The sequence below is a fragment of the Podarcis raffonei genome, chromosome 2 (assembly GCF_027172205.1).
Source record: "Podarcis raffonei isolate rPodRaf1 chromosome 2, rPodRaf1.pri, whole genome shotgun sequence".
Classification (NCBI taxonomy): Eukaryota; Metazoa; Chordata; class Lepidosauria; order Squamata; family Lacertidae; genus Podarcis; species Podarcis raffonei.
In genome coordinates, this window is record NC_070603.1 from 44,479,103 (window position 1) to 44,499,237 (window position 20,135).

General features: G+C 42.9%; 1 protein-coding gene across 6 annotated transcripts in view; it reads right to left on the reverse strand.

Moving 5' to 3' along the window:
- The window catches only part of EVI5L (ecotropic viral integration site 5 like), a 56,807-nt gene extending 37,203 nt beyond the window's left edge, over positions 1-19,604 (reverse strand). For all 6 annotated transcript variants that reach the window (XM_053376352.1, XM_053376354.1, XM_053376351.1 and 3 more), the window contains exon 1: positions 19,497-19,604. The gene's annotated coding sequence lies outside the window, so the exon portion shown is untranslated. The remainder of the gene's footprint in view (positions 1-19,496) is intronic.
- Between the last annotated feature and the right edge of the window lie 531 nt (positions 19,605-20,135).

Below are 20,135 nucleotides of genomic sequence, written 5' to 3' on the forward strand. Positions count from 1 at the left end.
TCAACTCACTATGTTCCTCCATGATATTACCAAGTCTCATGACTAACCATGTCTACTTGAAGTAAGTCCTACTGAATTCAGTGGGGCTTATTCTCAGGTCAATGAGGTTAGGACTGCAGCCAAAGACACTTTTTTCAACAGGCTGCATTAATGGTGCAATCCTAAAGTGGAGCTAGGCCACCCGAGGGGCCTCAGAATTTGGCAGAAGTCTTCCTGCCCTCACAGAATGCCAGATAACACCATAAAATCCCGCCACAAAAGTGGCAGGGTGCCACGAGGAAGCCAACTGGGTCCTGAAGATGGAATGATTATGGTATTTGGTGTCTCAGACGCTTTCCTGCAGGGCAGTCAGGTATCTCTCTTAAGGAGCCATGTCTTGCCACTTGTGCCACTGGGGATCAAATGAATGATGGGCTGCTATGCCACAGCTGTGTGTGTTGCAATGTATTCTGGCTCACTCCACTTCTGGGAAGTGATGTGGTGCTGCCTCAATCCTATCCCAAGATTTGTAGGCAGCAGCTGTGTTGCCAAGGATAATGGAGCTGCCCTTTTGGGCAGTGTTTTTAGATGCCTCTTCTCCTGCTCTCCCCACCCCCCACCCCAATCCTGAGCTGAGGAAGTATTGGACACAACAAATGTTCGCCTGACCTTGTGGCAACATTATCTGTGGCCCAAGCAGAATTGCAGTTTGTGATTGTTCAGCCTGGGTCTTTATCAGACCAATGTCTGATCTACCAGAGAAATCAAAATAATCCTGTTTCCAGGCTTTGTCACATAATTTATTTCCCTATCATGTCAGCTACTCACTATCTATTTAGATCTCATGCCCCAAAGCCCAATGAATGTGAAGGAGAATGGGTTTGCAAGGCTGCAGTGGACCAAGTGCTATCAAAAACATGTGTTCTCTTATTGTAAATTTGCCAGATGTCCCTGTAATTTCTTTTGCACCTATAGTGATATCTTGGTTTTTGAACATAATCCATTCTGGAAGTCCGTTCAAGTTCTGAAACATTCGAAAACCGAAAGCGGAAGCCTCAAAAAGGAAGCTGTGTTTCCTGTTCGACTTCCAAGGCACGTTCGAAAACCAAGGCACTTACTTCTAGGTTTTCGGTGTTCGAGTTCTGAAATGTTTGACTATGGAGGTGTTCGAAAACGAAGGTACCACTGTACATAGATTTCTAGATGTGTTCTGTTTAGCCGCTCTCTAAACTGGGTGGACAGGCAACAAAAATCACAAATGAAATGTAAATGAGCTTCATTGTAAGTGAGTACGAGCAATACAGATACAAAGTGGTACAAAATAAGCTCCAACCTTCTCACATACGTTGATGTACTGAAGCAGAGCAACAGCTAGGATATATTGTGCAACTCACTATTGGGATCATGGTAGACAGTATAATGAAATCAATACAGCATCCTATGTGAAAAACAAAATCCATGCTAGGGAGATTATTAAGGAAAGAGATTGAAAATGCTCCTCTCGGTACTCTAATGCCGTTATACAAATCTATGGAGCAGCCTTGTTTGGAATGCAGAGTACAGTTCTGGTGATTCCATCTCAAGAAAGATACTGCAGAGCTGGAAAAAGAACAGAAAAGGGCACCTAAAATGGTCAGAGAACGCTGAAATTTGTGAGAAAAGAGTAGGAGCACAGCTAAAGAGGATGTGATTGAGGCTTGAATAGGGCCGTAGTTGAAGCCCTATGTTAAGGGTAAGACACATGTACAGCATGTATCCATTATAATCTGATATCCAGGGATGGGGGAGTTGGTGTTGCAGCTTAGAGAACAGCTTAATAGATATACAATAAATTTAGCAGTGTAGGAAAGGTAGATTTGAGGATTGTCCATACCAATTTGTAGGAGTCTCAAGGTTGACAAGTACCTAATTTAAGTACGTATTGCCAGTTCTTCCCCTCCTAGCGTTCACTGTTGTTGGACGTGATTTCTCCATTTGTACTGCATCTTTTGGGAAATCTTTTATTATTATTAAGTCAAGGGACAGGTATATTATCTACTGTGCCCTAGCAGTAGCGCACCATACATCTATAGTTTTAGGTTTAATCAGTTTTGCTGCTTATTTTAACCTGTGAGTGGTGCCAAGGTATGTCATGGCAAACGCTCAGTCGAAACCTGTGATACCTGTCAACAGTTCCAGCAACAGAAGCTGTGTGTTTACGAGGGTCGCTGGGAGGAGGGTGGGGGGAAGACAGGCCTGGTTAGAACAGGGATGAGGACTCAGACTCTGTGGCCCTCCAGACTCTGACTCCCAGCAGTCCCAGCCAACATGACCAGCAGTGAGGGATGGTGGAAGTTGCAGTCCAGCTACATCTGGAATGCCACAGGTCCTCCATCTCTGGGTTAGACTGTGGTGCTAATAACACTAAAGGTCACAGGTTCATTCCCCATACATGCCAAAAGTTCAGCACCTCTTTTTCATCCCACTCATTTCTCTCCATTTCAAAAGTATAGTCGCATAAAATGCACAATAATTTTGCAAACACCTGCGATAAATGCACAATTAATCAACTGAGCCATTAGAAGAGGGGAATTCAGGGAACTGCAGAGTCCATTAATTCTAAGACAACTTGTCCCCCCTCCCCAAAAAATATCCCCTGCAAGTTCTGTTCTATCAGAACTCTCCTTTCAACCAACTCAGAGACACTCCCAGCCTAAGACAAGGCCTCAGTTAAGCCCCACAGACCTCAAGGGTTTACGGGCTGAAAATGTTAGGCCAAGAGGCTCAAGGCCTCCAGACCAATATGCACAGTATTACCTATGTCCTCAAAACCTTATTTTGTACATTAATAAATGAACCCCTTATTATAATGAACAACTGTGCAGTTTTTGAGCAGCCATTTTGTGAAGAGCCTTGGTTGATCTCTAATATACCATTAACAGTAAATATAAATAGAAGGTCTAAATAATTATAACTGGGAGGTTGGGGTGGGACTCAGCTACTGTGACGCTCCCTGAGGGGAAGAGAGTCTCAGTATTTAGCTATAGGTTAGGGAATGAAGATTATCTCAATCCCAAATAAAAAGAGTGGGGAAGCATCCCCCCACCTCCCCATTCTTAATGCATCTCCTTCTTTCTTGCTCAGCCTGTATCTTTTTCCATCTCTCTCATTTTCCTAACCTTCCCATATCTTTCTTTTCTTTTTTATTATTTCTCATTCCAGTATCTTTCCTAATTCATTCTAATTTCCCACTCCTACTTTCCTTTACACTCTCTTTTGCTTATGAAAGGAGAGTGAATGGTGTGCTACTTTCTTCTATGATGGGCCAGGAAGAACCTATAATAAACCCCAAGCTTTTTTCCTTTTTTACAGTGGACAGTTGCTAATTTGATGTGGGTTTACTCTGTCAGTTAACACAGCCTTCACCAACCTCATGTCCTCCAAATGTGTTGGACTACAATTCCCATCAGCCCCAGCTAGCACAGAGTTATGGCAAGAGTTAATGGAAGTTGCCGTCCAAAACAAGTGGAGACCCCTAAGCTGGAAAAGTTTGAATTAAAAGTATGTAGATAATACTTGCCTACCCTACAGAGTTGCTTTAACATTTACAAGAGTGGTATTTGTAAATTTTCATGGCTCATGTTTCCCAACACACATACTGTGTTTTACTGAGTTAGTTCCTGTAACCTTAGACAATAAATATTATGTAAAAGTACAAGTAAATACATTCAGCGATGCAGGCACTCAAAATCAGCAGAAGACATTTGGGACTTTCATATAAGCTATGAACTCCTTTTGACATCTTCATCAGATTTTTTTAAAAACCATTTTTCATTTATCAAGCGGCAAGGTTATTCTTGGTGCATGTGTATTCTTACCCTTTTTAATGGTGTGTGTTTTCTTATTTTATTCCTTCCTTTCTCTATTTAATTTCTCATTTCCAATTTCAAGTTTGTCTGCTAAGATAGTTGTAGGCACAGACTTCTCAAAAATGTATTCAAATATAATAAACAAAACAACAACAACCCACTTTTGATTTAAAGCAGGGGTGGGGAAACATCCAGCCCATGGCACAGATTTGGTCCTGCCTGGCCTCCCCATTTAGCCTGTGACCAAAACACACACCCTTGCCCCTCACCGAACACCATAGTGACATCAGGTGTGGGGCAGGCAGAGCTCTGCCTGGAAAGGCATGGCTGATCCCTGCTGAAAGCAGGATTGAATTCTAATGCAGGATTGAATTCTAATGCATGAGGAATGCATGTATTTTTCGCTCTATAAGACGCACCAGACCACAAGACACACCTAGTTTTTGGAGGAGGAAAACAAGAAAAAAAATATTCTGAATCTCAGAAGCCAGAACAGCAAGAGGGATTGCTGTGCAGTGAAAGAAGCAATCCCTCTTGCTGTTCTGGCTTCTGTGATAGCTGTGCAGCCTGCATTCGCTCCATAAGACGCACACACATTTCCCCTTACATTTTGAGAGGGGAAAAGTGAGTCTTATAGAGCAAAAAATACGGTAAATCCTGCTTGGTCACTTCCACTCCCATGGGTCAATTCCTTTCAGACCTTCACATATTTAGCGCAAAGATCTGAAAGTGGCTAAGTGTGTTCCGTTGATTGCCGTAAGAAAACTCTGTGCAATTAGAGCCCTGGTAATAAGGCAGGGTTTTCAACTGCACACAGAGGCTTCCAAGGCCAAAGAATATAGAAACCCCCTTTAGGCCTTTGCACTCCACATGCAAAGGTCTGAGAACCACCCCTGAATGGACCCTGGGGAACAGCTTGAGTGAACTCCCCTCCTCCTACACAGTTTTAACCCTTTTGTGTTCAAGCTATTGCCTAGAGAAATGCATAAAACTCACTGCAGTCCTAATGGCTTCCCATCACCGACACTTTCATCCTCAAATTAATTTAGGTTCCTTTCATATCCTGCTTGTATGCTTGCAGAAGAGAGTTAATTCCAGCATTCAGTATTACGTTTTCTAAGCCAGCAAAGGCTGTTTACAACCTCCTCCACACAAATCCTGATACGGGGGGGGGGGATATCTAATAATATATAAAAATGTAACAGCAGCATTCAACTAAGAATTCCCCACTGATCAGGTCAGAAGATTATGAAGCAAAAAGCAGCACTAGAACAGAGTATCCTATCAATATCCCGGGTCTCCCTGCAAGAGCTCTAAGTAATCAATGCAAAGTTGCTTCAAGTTAGGCCTGAAATTGAAAGCTTCCGTAGTAATACTTTCCAAACCTTCTAATGGTTCAGTTGATTTAAATAAACTCTTGGCCATGAGAAGAAGGGAATTCAGGGCATGTTCAGAGTGCCCACAAATTAAGTCATTTTTGCTTTTTTGTCAACCTTTCGGACCAAGGAAGCTACCGTATCTTGAGCTACATATCAAATGCTTACTGCTGAGGTTGTGAACCAAAATCCCCATCACTAAACCCTCAGTCAAGATCAATTCTAGTAGATACAGACAGAAGTGCCTGGCGTGCTCTGGTCCATGGGATCACAAAGAGTCGGACACGACTAAACGACTAAACAACAACAACAACTGTTTACAAATACCTTTTCATCTAGGGGGGGAAAGTAACTTTAGGCAAAAGTACCAGCTATTGATCCTGAATTAAGTTATTGGCCACTTCAACTTTTTCCTGATAACAGTATCTAGCTAAGATACACTCCCTCCAATCTGAGAATACAGGCCGGCCATTTGTACATGAAAGAGGAGTGCACACAGATGTTGCCACCAACACTGCAGGCTATACTATTCACAAAAACTGCATGACATTCCTACATTTCCAAATGGATGACTGTACATGGAAGCACCCTCTGGGGGGTAAGGCATCATGGGTTGGTTTGTGGCCATACATAAACACTGAGCCTGGCAGGGGGAAATTGTTTCGTGAGAAGGCTTGAAAAGGCAGCAGCTGTCATTCATCACATCACCCTTTGTGGCTCAGATGCTTCAGCTAGCCTCCAGATAAAAATACTCAATGCATATTTATGTATTAGACATAAGGCAGCATCTTTAGTTTGAGTTTTCTTGCTTCCATTTATGCAACATGCTAAAAGTGGTAGCTTTTTGGTAAAGTGCTACTTCAAGGCTAAGCTCCAGTTAACTTAGCTGGGAATAAGTGTCTCTGGATTCTTGTTAGTACACACACAAAGACTAGGCACTGCACTTGTGCTGCCAGGAATAGATTGTTTGCGGTGCACTTGCTATGTATGACAGAGAGGCTACACATACCAAAATGTGTAGACTTCAGAGTATAATGAAACTCCTGCCCCTGCCCCGGCAAAACAATATTTGCAAAGTTGTTTCCCATTAGGCCCGAAATTAAAAGCTTCAGTAGTAATACTTTCTGAAGCTTTAACTTGAAATCAAATGCTACCTCGTTTATAAAATATGGAACGCAACAAAGTCCAAGTTATTCTTGCTATTGTTTATGGTTTCAAAACGCAGTAGTGGCTACAATGTGAAAGATTTATCATAAAAGGATGCATCACAAAATAACTGAAGCTATTCTTACAGCAGGCTTGTAAATAGCTACTTGCCTGGTTACCCAAGTATAAGAAGTGCCTCCAAGCAACCAGGAAAAGGAAGCTTTTACTAGAACAGCAGCAGTAGTCAAGCATCTATTTCAAGCTAGGTGCTATACGAAAGTCAAGTTAAGACAGGTTCAGCCTAGGACCATGACCTAACACAGAGGTTTACATACCTGTGAGTTATTCACTTTTGTGATCTTATTTAAACAGCAGTCCTGTTTAGGGAAGTTTTTCATGTTTAATGCTGTATTGTGTTTTTAATATTTGATTGGGAACCACCCAGAGTGGCTGGGGAAACCCAGCCAGATGGGCGGGGTATAAATATTATAATAATAATAATAATAATAATAATAATAATAATAATAATAATAATTACAGCAACAGCCAATGAATTGCTCAAATCACTTTCTGAAAGCTTCAAAATATAGTAATGGAAGGGGCCGCAAGAATTGAACTTTTAGTGCAAAATTAGCCTCAAAGGCAAGTTGAATGTGGGCAATTTAAAATTCATTTGACATAATTACCTTAAAAACTTGGAACAAACGTATATTGAGCTGTCTCTACAGATGTGCTTAAAAAAACCTAAGGCCCTGCAGATATTGCCGGACTGCAACTCCCATCATCTCCAGCTGCTAGGCATGCTGTCTAAAGCAGAAGGGAGTCCACACAGATCTGCAGGGCCACAGGTTTCACACCCTTGCACTAGAAATATATTAGGGGTTCTTAGTTTCCTCTACTATGCAAGAAACTCAATGCACAGAGCACCCAATCCATAGTTTCAACATCACCCATTGTATGACTCCGTCCCACCCCCCAGGTATGTGGGCTCTGGCCAACAAAAACTTAAGTCTTTAAGGTGACCTGCTATTGCACAAACCAACATGACTATCTCTCTAGATCTTCTCCCCAAAGCCTTTGGATACAGATTTTGCCAGCAGACCAAATACTCATTACACACCAGTGACATTGCTTCACACTGTAACAGGTTTATGGCTAGACACAACTCTAGCTTCCTGAGGCGAATAATCAGCAGCAGCCTGCACTCAACCATGCAGGGAAGATTTACACAAGTGGGGCTCTTCCTCAAATGGAGGAAAAAATTAAATTGAACTTCCATTCCTTTTTCTTCTTCACCATCCCCTCCTTATGTATGCACACTTCTGTGAAGCCACACTGCCCAAAGTTATGGAAGAGATGCTGGAATGAGCATTGTGTCTTAATGCAGCCAACCCAAAGAGGCTACCAAAGGCTTGCAGCCTCCCAAAGACATAGTGAAGTCACAATTTGGAGCTGGACAAGAAGTTTGACAGTGGGCAGGGGGAAAGGGAAGAAAAGAGAGAAATGGATTTTCATAGAATCATAGAATCATAGAATCATAGAGTTGGAAGAGACCACAAGGGCCATCGAGTCCAACCCCCTGCCAAGCAGGAAACACCATCAGAGCACTCCTGACATATGGTTGTCAAGCCTCTGCTTAAAGACCTCCAAAGAAGGAGACTCCACCACACTCCTTGGCAGCAAATTCCACTGTCGAACAGCTCTTACTGTCAGGAAGTTCTTCCTAATGTTTAGGTGGAATCTTCTTTCTTGTAGTTTGGATCCATTGCTCCGTGTCCGCTTCTCTGGAGCAGCAGAAAACAACCTTTCTCCCTCCTCTATGTGACATCCTTTTATATATTTGAACATGGCTATCATATCACCCCTTAACCTCCTCTTCTCCAGGCTAAACATGCCCAGCTCCCTTAGCCGTTCCTCATAAGGCATCGTTTCCAGGCCTTTGACCATTTTGGTTGCCCTCCTCTGGACACGTTCCAGTTTGTCAATGTCCTTCTTGAACTGTGGTGCCCAGAACTGGACACAGTACTCCAGGTGAGGTCTGACCAGAGCAGAATACAGTGGCACTATTACTTCCCTTGATCTAGATGCTATACTCCTATTGATGCAGCCCAGAATTGCATTGGCTTTTTTAGCTGCCGCGTCACACTGTTGGCTCATGTCAAGTTTGTGGTCAACCAAGACTCCTAGATCCTTTTCACATGTAGTGCTCTCAAGCCAGGTGTCACCCATCTTGTATTTGTGCCTCTCATTTTTTTTGCCCAAGTGCAATACTTTACATTTCTCCCTGTTAAAATTCATCTTGTTTGTTTTGGCCCAGTTCTCTAATCTGTCAAGGTCGTTTTGAAGTGTGTTCCTGTCCTCTGGGGTGTTAGCCACCCCTCCCAGTTTGGTGTCATCTGCAAATTTGATCAGGATGCCCTTGAGTCCATCATCCAAGTCGTTGATAAAGATGTTGAATAAGACCGGGCCCAAGACAGAACCCTGTGGCACCCCACTAGTCACTCTTCTCCAGGATGAAGAGGAACCATTGATGAGCACCCTTTGGGTTCGGTCAGTCAGCCAGTTACAAATCCACTGAGTGGTAGCATAGTCAAGACCGCATTTTACCAGCTTCTTTACAAGAATATCATGGGGCACCTTGTCAAATGCCTTGCTGAAATCAAGGTAGGCTACATCCACTGCGTTCCCTTCATCTACCAGGCTTGTAATTCTGTCAAAAAACGAGATCAGGTTAGTCTGACATGACTTATTTTTCAGAAATCCATGCTGACTATTGGTGATCACAGCATTCCTTTCCAGGTGCTCACAGACTGTTTGCTTAATGATCTGCTCCAGAATCTTCCCTGGTATTGATGTCAGACTGACTGGGCGGTAATTATTTGGGTCCTCTCTTTTCCCCTTTTTGAAAATAGGGACAACATTTGCCCTCCTCCAGTCTGCCGGGACTTCGCCTGTTCTCCAGGAATTCTCAAAGATGACTGCCAGTGGTTCTGAAATCACATCTGCCAGTTCTTTTAATACTCTTGGATGCAGTTCATCTGGCCCTGGAGACTTGAATACATCTAGACTAGCCAAGTATTCTTGTACTATCTCCTTAGTTATTCTGGGCTGTGTTTCCTCTGCTGAATCATTTGCTCCAAATTCTTCAGGTCGGGCATTGTTTTCTTTATCGGAGAAGACTGAGGCAAAGAAGGCATTGAGGAGTTCAGCCCTTTCTGTGTCCCCTGTTTGCATTTCACCATCTTCTCCTCTGAGTGACCCCACTGTTTCTTTGTTCTTCCTTTTGCTACGAACATACCCATAAAAGCCTTTTTTGTTGCTTTTAACCTCTCTAGCAAGCCTGAGTTCATTCTGTGCTTTAGCTTTTCTGACTTTGTGTCTACACGTGCTGGCTATTTTAATATCAACCCTTTTCTGATCTAATGATGACATGGTAAAAGTCATCATAAGCTGCCTTATTTGCCATGGTAACCACGCTTTGAGTTCTCCAATATACAATGAGACTGCAGCTCACAAACTCATAGCACAAGCCACATTTTGAAAGTCATCCATGCGGTAGTGAGCTATGCTCAATACAAATTACTCATTAGTCTTAAGGTCCAGTCACTGTAACCAGAAAGAGGCCAAGTATGTGGGGATTCTCCACATTGTAAAAAATGGCAAGCTGATCTGATGTAATGTACCAAGAAGAAACGCTTGTGGCTCAGGGGCAAAGTACATGCTTTGCTTGCAGAAGGTCCCAAATTCATTCCCCAGCATGGACTGGGTATGTCCACTGTCAGTAACCCTTGAGAGTCGCTGCCAGTCAGTGTTAACAATACTGAGCTACATGGACCAATGGTCTGAGTCAGAATAAGGCATAAGTTCCTAATATCACAGGAACACCATCATTAAAAAAAGTTTAATGCTTGTGCACATGTCTGTGAAGGTTTGTGCAAGCAAGAGAAAAGGACTGAAACAAAGGCATGCTTTTCATCATCATGCAGTTGCACCCTCTTACAGCCAAGTCTTCAGATGACAGTAGTGAAGGATATTGTGCATGGCTCACTATATCATACAGCGGCAGAAACCTACAAGGAAGTGCCCATGTTATTAACGCTAGCTCTCCACTTGAAAAGAGAATATGGGAGCTTTAAAACGCCTATCTGAACAATGACCCACTGCGAACATTAAACAGTAGTTTAATATTATTTATTCCATGGCACATAATCTTTTAATAGAAACTGTGACACCAGGTTGTGTCTTTAGTTGTACAGAGTGAAAAATGTTTTTGACAATGTTCCACTATTGTACAAGATATTCTCCTAAATAAAGTTAATGAAAAATCAAATCTTACCCTCTTGATCATTTGTAAAAGTTTCAAGTACATTACTTTTTCATTTCAAGCTGCTTTTTGAATGGCAATATGTTATAACCCAGGATGGAAGCAATTTCTTCACCAGTAGACGTTTTTAGACCATTGAGACTTCAAACAGTTGTGATGCAAAGTACAAAACACAAGGCATAGCATATGGGCAAGAAAAATAAAGTATTGTTGCCCAAACATGATTAGAAATAAAATGAACTATATCAACAAAGCAATAGATTTTCTCGCTGAGGGACAATGGGCTGGATCCAGACAGTCATTGGGTTCAAGTAGACCCACTGATATTTATGGGACTTAAGTGATGACTAAGTCTGGACCCAACCCAATGACCTCATGTGCACATAACACTACACTAAAACCATGGCCTCGTGTGAATGAACAAATTTGTGGATTCTCAAGGAGAAGAATTGTGATTGCTTTGCTCGTCCTGCAGTTCTGCTAGTGCAATACAGCTGTGAGCACAACCATGGTTTGGCTTAGTGTTATTTTTTTTTTTTTTTTTATAAATTTTTTTATTGCTTTTTTCCAGAATCTAAATCCATCATCAATAACACAACAAAAGCGGTTTTACAGAAAGAAAAAGAAATTAAACAAGAAAAAATTCATTTTTCGAAGTCTTTTTTTTTTTTTTCATCATCCACTGGACTTCCCCATCTCCTCCATCCCTGCATTCTTTATAATAAATATAAACAGCAAATTAATACCTTGTTTCCTGTGTTTTTGTATTTTCATCTAATTATTCACTCTGAAATTAAAACTTTTCTCAATCATTAACTTTGTTTCTATCAACTCCGAATTTCAATACTGAAGCATATTTACCTCAAACCTTAGCAAATTTTTAACATTCATATATCTTATAATGTTTTTGTAAATAGTCCTTAAATTTTTTCCAATCCTCTTCCGCAGCCTCTTCTCCCAGGTCTCGGATTCTGCCAGTCATTTCGGCTAGTTGCATATAGTCCATCAGTTGTGTGTGCCATTCTTCCAGTGTGGGTAGCTCCTGTGCCTTCCAGTATTTAGCTATGAGAATTCTTGCTGCAGTCGTTGCATATAGAAAGAAGGTTCTGTCTTTCTTAGGTATCCTCTGGCCCACAATGCCCAAGAGGAAGGCCTCTGGTTTCTTCTGAAAGGTATACTTAAATACCTTTTTCAACTCGTTATAAATCATTTCCCAGAAGGCCTTCACCCTCGGGCATGTCCACCAGAGGTGGTAAAAAGTTCCTTCAGCCTCCTTACATTTCCAACATTTATTATCAGACAAATGGTATATCTTTGCAAGTTTGACTGGGGTCATGTACCACCTGTACATCATTTTCATAATATTTTCCTTTAAGGCACTACATGCCGTAAATTTCATACCGGTGGTCCATAACCTTTCCCAGTCCTCAAACATAATGTTGTATCCAATATCTTGTGCCCATTTTATCATGGCTGATTTGACTGTCTCATCTTGAGTATTCCATTTAAGCAGCAAGTTGTACATTCTTGAAAGCACTTTCGTCTTAGGTTCAAGTAATTCTAGTTCTAATTTTGATTTTTCCACCTGGAAACCAATTTTTTTATCTTTTTTAAAGATCTCTAAAATTTGGGCATAGTGAAACCAGTCTCGCACCTTCCCTTTCAATTTTTCAAAGCTCTGCAACCTCCAAGTGTCACCCACTCTTTCTATTATTTCACAGTATTTTGCCCAGCCACCCCCCATATTAAGTATTTTTGTGGCTTTAGCCTCCATCGGTGATAACCACCTCGGAGTCTTGTTTTCAAATAAGTCCTTGTATTTAGTCCAGGCAGAAAACAGAGATTTCCTTACAATATGGTTTTTAAACAACTTATGAGACTTTACCTTGTCGTACCACAAATATGCATGCCACCCAAAAGCATTGTTGAACCCTTCCAGATCTAGGACATCAGTGTTTTCTAGCAAAAACCAATCTTTCAGCCAGCAGAGGGATGCAGCTTCATAATACAACCTTAAGTCCGGCAGGGCAAAACCCCCTCTTTCCTTTGCATCCGTTAATATTTTAAATTTTATTCGGGGCTTTTTGCCCTGCCAGACAAACTTCATAATGTCCCTCTGCCACTTTCCAAAACATTCCACTCTGTCCACGATCTGTAGGGTCTGGAACAGAAACAGCATTTTTGGCAATACATTCATCTTTACTGCTACAATTCTTCCCAACAAGGAAAGTTTCAATCTTGACCAGATTTCTAGATCCTTTTTAATTTCAGACCAACATTTTTCATAATTATCTTTAAACAGATTCAAATTTTTCCCAGTCAAGTTGACCCCCAGGTATTTCACTTTATTAACAACGTTTAGTTCTGTTTCCTTCTGAAACCCATCTATTTCTAAAGGTGTCAAGTTTTTTGCCAAAACCTTAGTTTTTTGTTTGTTTAACTTGAATCCCGCCACCCGACCAAACTCAGAAATTAATTCCAATACTCTTTTTGTGCTGGACACCGGCTCCTGTAATGTCAAAACCAAGTCATCTGCAAAGGCCTTCAGTTTATATTGTTTTCCTCCGACCTGTATTCCTTCCACCTGCTGATCCTTCCTGATCAAATTTAGCAAAACCTCAAGGACAGAAATAAATAGCAAGGGTGATAGGGGGCACCCCTGTCGTGTTCCTTTTTCAATTTTAAACTCTTCTGTCACCACATTGTTTACTATCAATTTAGCCTTTTGTTCTGAATATATTGCATCTATGCCATTTTGGAACGCCCTTCCCACTCCCATCCCTTCCAAATTCTTCTTCATAAATTTCCAAGATATATTGTCAAAGGCCTTCTCCGCGTCTATAAATATCAAAACTGCTTTTGTATTCAAATTTGTCTGTAGAAGTTCCAGAACGTCAACAATGTTCCTAGTATTATCTGACAAATGCCTGCCAGGGAGAAAGCCTGCTTGGTCTTTATGAATAACTCCATTTAAGACTTTTTTCAATCTATTTGCCAAAATGTCAGCAAAAATCTTGTAATCCACGTTTAGGAGTGAGATGGGACGGTAGTTCTTAAGTTGAGTCTTTTCAGATTCCAATTTTGGTATCAAAGTGATGAATGCCTCTTTCCACGATTCTGGTGCCCCCTTCCCTTCCATAATTTGATTACATACCTCCATCAATGGCTGAGTCAGGTATTCCTTCAATATCTTATAGTATTTGGAGGTAAGTCCATCTGGGCCCGGGGATTTGCCTAGTTGCATGTTCTGAATGGCATTTTCGATTTCCTGTTGGGTTATTTTATAATTCAGGTCAGTTTGTTTGTCTTGTGTTAGTTTTTGTAGGCCATAGCTTTTTAAAAATTTATTTATTTCAGTCTCCACTTGGGGTCCTTGGGAAAACAATTTTTTAAAATATCTCTGGAAACACTTTCTAATTTCCTCTGGTTTCTGAATACATTCTCCTTCAACCTCTAGATTGGTAACAAAGTTCAGTTTTTGTCTCTTTTTCAGCTGCCATGATAGCAGCTTCCCACATTTATTTGCCGATTCAAATGATCTTTGTTTCATCTGTTTGATTTTCCATTCAACTTCTTGATTTATCAGTTTTGCATATTGTGCTTGATGGAATTTTATTTCTCTCAAAACTTCTTTTGATTTTGGATTTAGTCTCAACTTTTTCTCTCCGTCTTTTATCCTTTCCAAGATCTTGTCCTTTTTACCGTTCCAGAGTTTTTTCTTAATAGAATTCTGCTGTATCAGAAACCCTCTCATAACAGCTTTGCTTGCGTCCCAGATTGTTTTTTTTTCCACCGAAGTGTTCAAATTTAGTTCAAAGTAGTCTTTCATCGTCTTTTGGGCCTTCTTCACTATCTCCTGGTCTCTAAACAATGCATCATTCATTCTCCATCTGAAGGATCCAGCTGGTGTAAGTCTCAAGTCCATTTTCAAGGGACTTCCGGAGGCGGCGCGAAACAGCAATGGCGGTCCTCTTCAGTTGTTGAAGAGGGGCTCCGCGGAAAAGGGTCGTGCGCTGCGGCACAGCGACGACCCGTTTAGGAAAACCACGGGTAGAGTGAGCCCGTGGCCGTGGGATTCGGCGGGCACCAGGAGCGACCTCGGATACGCAGAAGGGACCCCGTAAGGGGCTCCGGAACGTGGAGGGGGTAGCGGTGCTGTGAATCCATCGCTCTTTCCGCGGAAGCGAAGCCGCGCGGCTGCTGCTGATGAGCGCTGACCTTTCTTCTTTGAACATTTGATTGGAAACAACAAACTCGTGAGTAAGAAATTTGAGGCTTTATTTGGACATCAAATTGGTGAATTTCGGCTGAAAGCGGGAGACGCTAAAAAGGAAGTCAGTCTTCCGTCCCTGTTTAAAGTACTGAGCAAAGTTTTTTTAAAGCGGAAGCGTTGAAAGGAGTTCAAAAGAAGTTGGAACTTACCCTGCAAGTTTGGATTTGATTGTGAGACTGTGCTATACCTCTCTATATTTTGTGGATTATAAAGTTATAAGCCCCAGCTCACGGGCTGCCTGGATACAAAGTAACATCAGACTGTGGCAACTGTGTATAGAGACATAAAGTTACATTGGGCTACTTTGCAGTTACAAAAAAGGAACTGTTGTTCACACCTTCGCAAAGAACCTTTATCATCTGCAGCTTAAAGTGAATTTAGAGGGTTTCCCCCCCTTATTTTGGATTTTACCATATTTGGGAATTAAATGGTGGAAACTTTTGGGGGGCTCCCCCTGCTGGATTGTGGAAATATAAACCTCTGAGAACTGCTGGTTGTTTTGGAAATCTTTTTGCCTGGATGATTGCTTTTCCCATGGGATTTACAATTTGACCTTGAAACCTAGACAGTTGTGGAATGAGTGTGGCAGGAAAAACAAGGGCTGCCAAGAAAGCAAAACAAACTGAACTATTGCAATCAACTTTGCCTGTGCAGCCACGTAGATCATCTGTTCCAATTGTGACAGGTCTGCAAGAAGGACAATTTAAACAGCCAGTTTTGGAGGATATGGCTGCAGGAGGATTAGACCCTATTTCTAAAGAAATATTGGATCAACTGGCAGCATTAAATAAGAAAGCTGATGAACAAGCGGCTAAATTTGACCAGGTTACAGCAACGATTAATAAGTTGACAGACCAAGTTGTTCAAAACACACAGGCGATAGGAAATTTTGAAAAGACTATATCAGAGAACCGAAAATTAGCTGAGGACGCAAACACGAAAGCAGACCAAAACAAAAAAAGGATTGAGGAATTAAGAGGGGAAGTAAGACCACTGAGTAGACAGGTCACTGAACAACAGGCCTATCTGTCTATGGCGGAGCTGAAAAACCGGGAAAGTAATCTTAGGATTAGAAATATTCCAGAACTAGAAAAGGAAGATTTGGCTGGCTTTTTGACTGCAGAAATATCCAAGTTCTGGGGTTTGGCAGAAGAGAAAGACTTTAAAATCGTCACCGCTTTTAGATTGGGAAGAGTGGCCAAGAAAGATAAACCAAGGGATTGCTTGATCATATTGAGATACAAGCAAGAAAAAGACAACATACTTGGCCTACATTTTAAAAACCCATTGGTGATACAGGGAAAGACAGCAGAAATCTTCAGAGACATACCAAAACAATTGTTGGACTTAAGAACTACATACAAGGATCTGGCAAGATTATTAAGAAACAACACAATCCCTTACAGGTGGGAATTCCCCCAAGGATTATCTTTTAATTTGAAAGGGAAGAAGGTGAGAATCAGAACAGCAGAAGAGCAAGAAAAATTCCTAAACGATCACGGGGAGGACCTTCGAAAAGGGACAGCAGGTACCTGGCCACCCCCCACGCCTGGTACAAAAGATCCACCTCCAGACATAGACGAGAAGGGAGACAACCCCATCGGCTAACAAGGTTTGGCTTAGTGTTAAATCAGGAGCCTGGGGTTGGATGTATGTGATAAGCCATAGAACAAACATTGGCTACAGCCTGTGGTTTGTCTCAAGTGAGATAAACCATGAGTCCAGGTTTGGACATATTGAACCAAACCATGGCTTGGCTCCAGGTAGTGCAGCAGTAAGAAGAAGAAGGGAGAAGGAGCAGCAACATGACCATGATGTTCTCTCCAGGAATCCACACGTTTGTTCAGTCATACCAAGCCATGGTTTGACTAAGCAAAATGTGTGAACTGGGTTTGTGTCTAAAAACATGAACTCCTGTAAAGTAACATTTCAGGCTGGGAACTATTATTTTTTCAGAATTTCAGAACTGCTACCGCAACAGTGAACTGCTACCTACCCCAACTTTCTGGAAAACTGTTACTTCTTCGCCATGCCAATTCAATATACCTGTAAGTGCTAACAAACAGGACAAATATGCTTTGAATAAGTAGAGTGATAATCATTGTAACCAATGATAAGGTGGGAAGGTTAGCAACCCACTTTCTTTCTAGAACCAAATACCCTGTGAATGTCAAAATGATATTTGAACCAGCTCTTAGTTTCTAAAAGGCTCTTATATCCCAAGTACATTGTATTTTAGAGAGAAATCACTCTTTTCTGTTTCAGCTGTGAAAACACCAAATTGCTGACATCGAGACTGAAGAGGTTAAATATTAAATCTTAAGGGCACCCAAGGGCTGAAATTCCAAACATCCATTCACTCTTAAGCTTAGCAAGCAACATCTACTTACCCCCACATGTTAAAACTCTAACTCAGACAAGACATTCTTATCATTTCTATTTTCCTTGGCTAAGAGATTCTATACCAAAGAAGCAATTCATGAGCCAGTATCAGCAAGGAAAACAACTTTTTAAACACCGTATTAGTATCCAAGAGGTTCTCACTGATAGAGCTTCTGAAGAGACATAGCTAACAGGTACTTAATGATTGGCAATTTGGACCTCTTTCTCTCAGTACAGTCAACCCCACCCCCCAGGCAAGCCATAGCAGCAGTTTGCACCCATGCATACATTCATTCTTGCTTCATTTGAGACACACTGTTTGGAAACAGTTCCCCCATTGTTTAAGCTGTAACACTGGACTTCCAACTACAGCTAAAAACAAATGCCTAATACTATTAAGAAAGCTTCCCACTGGTACTTGATGGTATGCGGGCAAGTAGAACATCAGTACTTTCTTTAGGATCCGATTAATGCAAAGACAGCGAGACCCTGGAAACCAAAAGTACAATTTCAAATATCTACTGCCCTGATGTTCAGCTTAGTTATTTGCTTTCCCAAACTCAAAACAATGCAGCTACAGCAAAGAGCAAAAACAAAAGCTTTTATTCACAATGCTCGCCATTCTGGACAAATAAATTACACTATTAAATAAATAACAGGCATTAACACCAAAGCCAAACATATGTGGTAATCTTCCAACGAAAAGCAGTTGGCAGCAAATCATAGAAAAACTGTATCAAGATGGACAAAGTGCCCTTGGTTGATTTCTATCCTGTAAAAGCTGCCCACTGTTAACAACTGGGCAATGACAGCCCACATCCTGGGTGAATTTAATTAAGACCTTGAAAATGTCAAAGTCACCAGAAACCAACCTACAAATCAGCATTCATACAGAGATAGAATTTGATGGAAATGGCGGAAAGAGTAAAGGTGGCACATTACTGGGAATCGTAAGCAGCTAATGCCATTCTAAAACGGGCAACACAAAGTCCTTATCCAGCAGAGAAAAAGAGTCACTGGGGTTGCCAGACTAGATTGCTGTTTTCTTTAACCTTTAAGCTGGTTGCAGTTTCTAAAAAGATACACCCTCCCTTAAGGAAGCCTGCCAATCCACATTTTTATCACTAAGAACTTTGTAGGACAGAAGATGGAAGCATCTTCAGTTCTTGGGCAGGGAAGGTACTGTCTCTCCTCACTGACCACAAAGGTTGGCAGAAAAGCAAGAAAGCAATGGGGGCTGCACACAGAGCATCCATGTCCCTGAGCCTTTCATTTCTCTTGGGAGGTGACAAGACCTGGTTGGGCCAGAAAACAATCAACAAAGCAAAGGAGATCTATCTTGTCCACAGACCTTGGTTCAAGCCATTGATCAGCTGCAAACATACTAGGTACCTTAGCTAGCAAGTTCAGCCTCAGTGCCTGTCTAAAAAGGCCAGGAGCAATGAGTTCATTGTGAAAATAGGAAGGGTTGCACAACACTTTATACATTCAAAGTGAGTGATAAATGGCAATTGTTGATGTGCCTAAGGGAAAGGAAGAGCAAACCACTCCTTAGTTGGCAGTCCACAGAGAAGGATAAGTCACTACTTCAGGGTGTAGGCACAGTGGAGGACACACCTTCGGGGTTTGGAAAGTAAATATATTCTCTCCCCAACCACAGCCTCTGGGAAAACCCTCTTCTTCCCCCTTGGCAACAGGGGGCAAGGAGACAGCATTCTCATTTCATGGCCTGCCCAGAGCCTGTAGACAGAAGGCTGTCACTGCAACCAGAGAAAATTCAAGTGTCCCAAGACATTTAGGCCAAGTGCTCCAACACAGCTAAGGCAGATGGACTCAGGCCCTGCCTATAGGGCGCAAGGAGGGGAGGGGGAACAGAAGAGTGAGACCCTCTTAGACCCCTCTGGGGCTGCATAGAAAAGCCCTCGAATAAGGAGGGAGGAGGCTTCTCCTGCGTTACATGGGAGGAAGGAGACAGAAAACAAACTACCGGGTCAGCGGCGGAGGAGGGAGCGGGCGGGAATGAGGAGAGGTGGGGGGGGGGCGCCGAGCCCCCGCCCGTCCTCCCCTAGACGGTGCTTTGCGCTCTTGGGCGAGAAGATGCCCAGGCCTCCGAGCAGGAGAAGGGGGTCTCCCGAGGGGCTGCCAGGGAAGCGCCCCGGCCCTCCTACCTGCGGGGCCGGCATTGCCAGGGCCATTGCGGCTCCTTCTCCTCCTGCTCAGGGAGGCGGGGGTCCTGAGCCTCCAGGCCCGGCCTCGACGGCCGCCGCCTCCCCGTCTAGCGGCACATGCAGCAGCGCAGAGGCAACCACGCCGGGAGCCGCAGCGGCCATGGAGGAGCTGCTGCGGGTGGCGGCGGCGGCGGCGGCGAGGGAGGAGCCAGCGGAGCGGTCGCCACGGCCGCCTCCCGCCTCCTCCTCCTCCTTCCGCGGCAGCCCAGATCCAGGGATGGATGGACGGACGGGCAGACTGACTGGCAAGGCGACTCCACCTCCTTTTCCCTATGGCTGGCCAATTCTGCACCGGGCGCCCCGCGCTCGGCACCCGCCTACCCGGGCGCGTCGTCCAATGGAAAGCCGGGTTTCGCCAGGGAAGCGGATCCTGCGCTCGCTGCTCTCCCGCTCGCCTGCCCGCCCCTCTTCAGCAGCTGCTGCTCATAGAGCGATCAGGGATGGGGCTGCGGCCGTAGCAGCGGCGAGAGAGGAAGGAAGCCCTGGAAGGGGCGGGGAGGCTGGATGCACTATATATCGCTCTCTCGATATATATGGACGGCGATGAACCTGCATCGCTCTCTGACGGCCAATAGCAGA